This window comes from Lygodium microphyllum, chromosome 11 (assembly GCF_053477565.2).
Source record: "Lygodium microphyllum isolate KBCC chromosome 11, Lygodium_microphyllum_v1.1.10, whole genome shotgun sequence".
Taxonomy (NCBI): domain Eukaryota; kingdom Viridiplantae; phylum Streptophyta; class Polypodiopsida; order Schizaeales; family Lygodiaceae; genus Lygodium; species Lygodium microphyllum.
The window spans coordinates 44,459,522-44,465,521 of NC_141145.1; positions in this window are offsets into that span (position 1 = coordinate 44,459,522).

Here is a 6,000-nt window from a genome sequence, read left to right on the forward strand (position 1 = left end):
TTTAACTTCCAATTCCCCACCACCTTGCATAGGATCTTTCCCATCAAGATGGTGGAGGAGATAATTAACATTGAAAGCAAGCTTTGACAAAAACGGTTGGATGAGAGAGAGTATAATCCCACATTATGGGCCATTGAAGATGCCAAGTTTTGGCATAATAAGGTTTTTGAAGTGTCACAGTCTGTGGTCGGCTAGGAATGTCAACTTAAATGGAGAAGAAGGGTCTGCGACTCCAATCTGGACGCTTGGATGGCATTTTGCAACACTCAACCCTTCGAGTGGAATGACCCAACCTTTATGCCTTACCCTCGAAGGGTGGGAGTGGATTTTGACTCTAGTGTCACCATGGCTGCTACGAATCCCCTATAATCTATAACCCGCATTGCATTACGTATGAAGATACCCTCATATTCACATTAGAGAACTTGTATGACACCCTAATCCAATTCACTAACGAATTCTCTTCATGCCCTGACCCTGCCTTTATTACTACTTGTAATTACCTTAGATTGCTTAGGATAATCCTTAGGCAAGACCCCACCCTACAAGAGCGTAGCCTTCCAGTACTCCATTTTGATCCTAACAGCATAGATAGTTGCGCGATGGCTCGACTAATGATGCAAGCTACTCTATTTCCTTCATTTTTCTTAGCTCTTCTAAAGGACATGAATGATAACCACTTCACCTGCCGCTGCAATCATCCATTCCTCTCCATCACCACCCTATCACTTTTTACCCATGAATCATTTTACCTTGAAGGTTGTATATCTTTAATTCTTTTGAAAGATAAGGAACTTTGTTTATAAAGAAGGACGTTAAGCCCAGCTCGAGACGGAAGAAAAATAAGTAAAATATAAAGGCAAGGGAAGAAGCATGACGGAGAACAAGCAAAGGAAAAAGGATGGGCTCTAAAATCAAGCTAAAGGAAAAAGTGCATTTTTAAGTGAAAGGCATCCCAAAATTTTTGTAAAAGAGGGCCATGCTCCCTCTTGTGCAAATTGTAAAAGTGTAGACGGGCATAAACTAAAGAAATAGGCCAAGTAGGAGGGAATGGAAAAAAGGACCTTACCATAATGGCTAGACATGTAAAAAAGGGGATGGGTGCCCATGGGATTTTAGGGCATGTATATAAAGTTCAAAAAGTGAATGAGAGCTCCTTCTTTGGTGTGTGGCAAAGTGGGATCTCCTTTTTCTCTTCTTCTCTTCTCTTGCTTGCTTGCTCATGAGTGCTTGAGGGAGTGAGTGCAAGAGGGTGAGGGATCTTGGAGGTGAAGCCCTCCACCATCTCCCCTCTTCTTCTTCTCTTCTCTTTTCTTCTTTCATCTCACGTGTGGCTATGGAGGATGGAGCTTGAAGGAAGAGGTTTGAGGATGCTTGATCTTGCATCACAAATTGTGGATCTATTGGAGTGCTTGAGAGAGGAAGCCATTCAATCAGGCATCAAGGTAAGCTCACTACACTCATAGAGAGGGATAGCATGTCAGCTATGTAAGAGATAGCCATTAGTGCTCGCTTGAAACGCTTGAACAAATAAGCAGTCCATGAGTCATTAGGGGAGTTTTGAGGTCTCGAAAATGCCTTTTAGGATGTGGAGAGAGAGTGCTCTAGACCAATAAGAGCAAAGCCTCCGTAACGGAACTTCTATTTTAAAAAATTAAAAAATCATTTTATAAAAATATATAAATATAATAATATTATGAATTTGTATTTTTATTATGTATTTTGAGTCTCTTATATTCGTGATTATGACATCTTTTGCATTAATGGCATAGAGACTCGGCTACTTTTATTTAATGATGTTTCTAGATTAATGATAATGATTGATGTAATCGAAATTCAAATTGGTGAAAAGCATGGCGCTCAGTTTTTTCCCTCCTTTCTTTTATTCCTCTATTGTTTTTCCCTCTGTTATGGTAGCCTAGTCCTCTCTCTCTCTCTCTCTCTCTCTCTCTTCTACCATGGATACAAAAATTCGACCTTCAACAAGGCATCCAAGCTCCCAAATCACATCCATATTAGTGTTTAACTCATTCCAAACTAATGGAAGATGGATTCCTACTATCATTAGCAAAGGTAGTTGGATCACCATGCAACAAGCAAAACGTGGAAAAAGGCAAAGACATGAGAGCTCGTTTATCTCTGCTTGGAAGGGCAGAATCCAAGATTTTAAGCTTGGAGCAAATAAGAATAGCATCAAAGAGGTACTAGTGCAACATGTGTTCATGCATAGAGAGCGGTGTTTGAAACCTGGATCTTCAAAGCTTCCAATGCATAGACCAAATTATAAGAATTTGATTCTTAAAGTTTTTCCTTTCTTAAACATGGTTTAGGTTTTTCCATTATAATATTTGTTTGTCTTGTAGATGTCTATCCCTCTAATCTTGAGGAATGGCAACTAGTGGAATCTATTATTGATGTTATTGACGTTATACATGGTTCAATTGGAGAAGAAATGTATAGAGATAGAAAGAAGACAGAGCTTGCAGAGAATGAAATATTCTTTTATGACCATTCTTATGTTATTCCTATGCGGTGTTGCCAATGGGGATCAATAAAACTCCTTCCTTTGCCATATTTTTCAAGCTTTAAGTGGCCTTTGCCAAGTCCAGCTACTAGTGAGGGCTATAGATGTAAGATATTTTCTGAGATACAGAAAGCACTAAAATCTAATATCTCAAGTAGGCTAAGAAAAGTTACTTTATTTATGCCTATTAATATATTTATTGATTTCTTCTCTAATATGGAGATAAGAATAACAAAAACCATGCTTTCAGTGAAGAGACTAACATATGATCATATCATACAATTTGTTGATGAAGGATGGATACAAGGACAAAAGGAAAAATTATATGTAAGATAGATCAAGACTCTATAGCTTGTAAATATATGATTGCTACTCAAAATTTTATCCTTAGCTTTTACTATAGTCGATGGCATTTTGTTGGTAGTAGTCTAGTTGCTTTAGACCAGAATCTTAATGATTTCAGCAAAGATCCTATAGTGGATCTTGATATTTGGTTCAACGAGGATATTATTGCAATCTTAAAGATCAAAAAATCATGTACGCTACATCAAGTGAGGATGGATTTACAAAATGAAGACATTGAACTACCATGCTCCTTTGTATTCCAACTTGACAAGAAACGAGTAAGTTTTCAAATCATATTATATCTACTTAGATGTATATCAAGATCTCACTTTCTAACTAACAAACATTTGTAATTTATTTTTTGCAGATATCGAAAAGGAGAGAAAATAATATACACTGCAAGGACATTCAAGAAAAGATATCTTTACTATCAATATAAAATATATGTACAAATTTTGTAGCAGATGTCTATCTGCCATCTCTATGAGATATACAAGGGCTGAAGGGCAAATTTCTATATATGAAGGCTTACAAGGCGATATGGCAAAGCTATTTCTTTTTTGGAGAACTATCCTTTCTAGGAGTCCTTTTGCCTTTCTTTGATGTCTTGGGTATAGAAGGTGTTGAAGCTGTGGCTTCGCCTTCCATGGTTATAGGCACCGCATCTCCTTCATGGTGCAAATCCCCACCAATCTCTGTTGTTGGATGTATACAATTGACCATTATATACTTCAAGAGCTTTGCTCTGATGTACCAAACATTCTCAGATGTATAGCAATCCTTCAAAAACTGTCACATATTTATAGAAAAAAGAGTTTTAGTTCATTATTGTTCTTACAATAGACTATATTTTTATCATCAATGGACTATTTGCAATTAATATCTATCTTAAAGTTTAGCATCTTTCATATTACCTTTACATGTTTATCATCATTAAGATAAACAAAGTTAACCATTCTTCTAGCATTTGCAATCACCCTCCAGCCACAAGAATGGCTATCATCCTGATGGGGACACTACAACCACCAACACAAAGTAAAACTATAAAGAGGACGGATGGTAGTTCATAGAATAAACTCATGTTTCAATTATTTTAATGAATAACTTACCGCAACTTGTCTATATTGCATTGTTGCAAGCAAATCAGACGGCATAGGGGTCTTTTCTCTAGCTCTTCAATTAATCTTTTGGCACCTCTATATATAAAATATGTTGAAATTTAGAGTACTTACAAAAAAAGAATTGAAATATCAAGGAGCCCTTGGATAATATAACTTACAATTTAGCATTTCCATGGCTTCCTTTCATAGAGTTGATTAAAAAACATTGCTTATCCACAAGGTCTATTGCAATCAAGCTCCAATGAGAACTAAAAGCAATCATATCTCAACAAATTAGTAGGATAAAATCTCAAAAACTCTAATAGAATATTGAATCACTTACTTTTCATTATATGGAATTATAAGGAGCTCCAAAGTATCGAAGTCAATCAGATTGAACCAGTGCTCAATAAAACTTGTATCAAGCTCGTTCCTCATAAAGAATGAGATAAATGGATCAAGAACCTCAATTTTTTGTTGTATATTCAAAGGAAACTCATGCATTATACACCTAGAAAAGGCATAGAAATAGTGAGTATAAACAAGAAAAATCTTATTGTTAAAAAAATATCAAAAAGTATAAGTAATTATGGATGGATATACCTTAGGCCAATAAGAATAATACTGTCATTTACTTCTCTTCTTTTATCCTTAAGAATCTGAACACATACAGCATCAAAGGAGATAACCTCAGTTCTTTTGCCTAAGTCACTAGGTAAGAAACAAAACACACTGAATCCTTTTGGATTAGCTGCTTTAAGAAGGGTGGCTAGCTCATTTTCAAAGGACTCTAGTTGCTCTGTTTCCCTTTCTTCAACCCTTTGCCTCCTATACTCTCTCCATTTATCTGCATGTTCCTCTTTAGCTTTCTCCTCTTTTTCATGTTGCCTTGTATCCCTCTCATGGGTGACATCCTCAACCCTGAGACCAAAATCATCTTTCTTTCTCCTAGCTAGGGGCACATTAAGGATATTAAATGTCTTCACATCATGAGGGGAATTGGCTCAAGGACCTTTGAAAATCTATATCTTAGCCTCCTAAGAATTACCATGTCCTTGTCCATGAGTGTGAGCCTATGAGCATGAGCAGCACAAATATAGGCATCTTGAAAAGACTCAACTAAAAAATCCTCTATGGCTTCTTGTATACAACTAAGAGTTGTTCTTGTCCATCTGAAACTATCCAAACTATATTTGTCACAAATTTCCCTAACAAGCCTCTAAAAAGACAACTTTGGAATTGTATTGTCAAGAGCCTTTACTGCCTTCCTAATCTCCCTTAGGCACCTGACATTTTGAGAAAACTTTCTCTTTGGCTTTTACTTTCTAGAGAGCTTCTGAGGCTTTGAAGACTGATGAATCTTTGATGTTAAATCCCTAGGATCAATCTTCTCCTTTCTTGCTGTTGCCTTAGTCCTAGCCATCTGCCAAAAAAAGACGTGTTACTTCTTCTCCAACATGTCCAGCAAAACGCGAGTCTCAGACAAGAGGTATCCATGCTGCATGTCGTTTTCGCGCTTCAGCTGAATTTTTCTCGAGCGTGCCCAATGAAATGCAAGTGTCAAGCAAGGCGCCTCCTTGCAGCTGCTTCTTTTCGTGTTTCACCGGACTTGTCCATTGTGTCCAGTAAAACGCGAATTTAAGACAGGAGGCATCCTTGAAGCACGTTCTTTTCGCGTTTCACCGGACAACTCATGAATAGCAAAGAAATCAACAAAACCAAGAAAAAAGAGCTTTGATCTAAGGAAAGCTTTTAAAATTACATAAAATATCCACAGAATTAGGGAAGAAGTTTGAAGATTTCCTTAAATCTCCACAACATTAAGGAATGCTCCCACTGTGGAAAAAATTCTTTTGTGGTGCTGATAAGCTCATAATAGCATAAATGATTAAGGAAAAGTACCAAAAGAATGCATTGAATGGAGCCTGTTATTGAAAAGCAAGATGCAAAAAACTATACCTTCTTTTTAGCTTATTCTTCACAATCTCAGCCTAATGACGAGAATATGCTCGAAGGTTTCCTTTGTTGGGG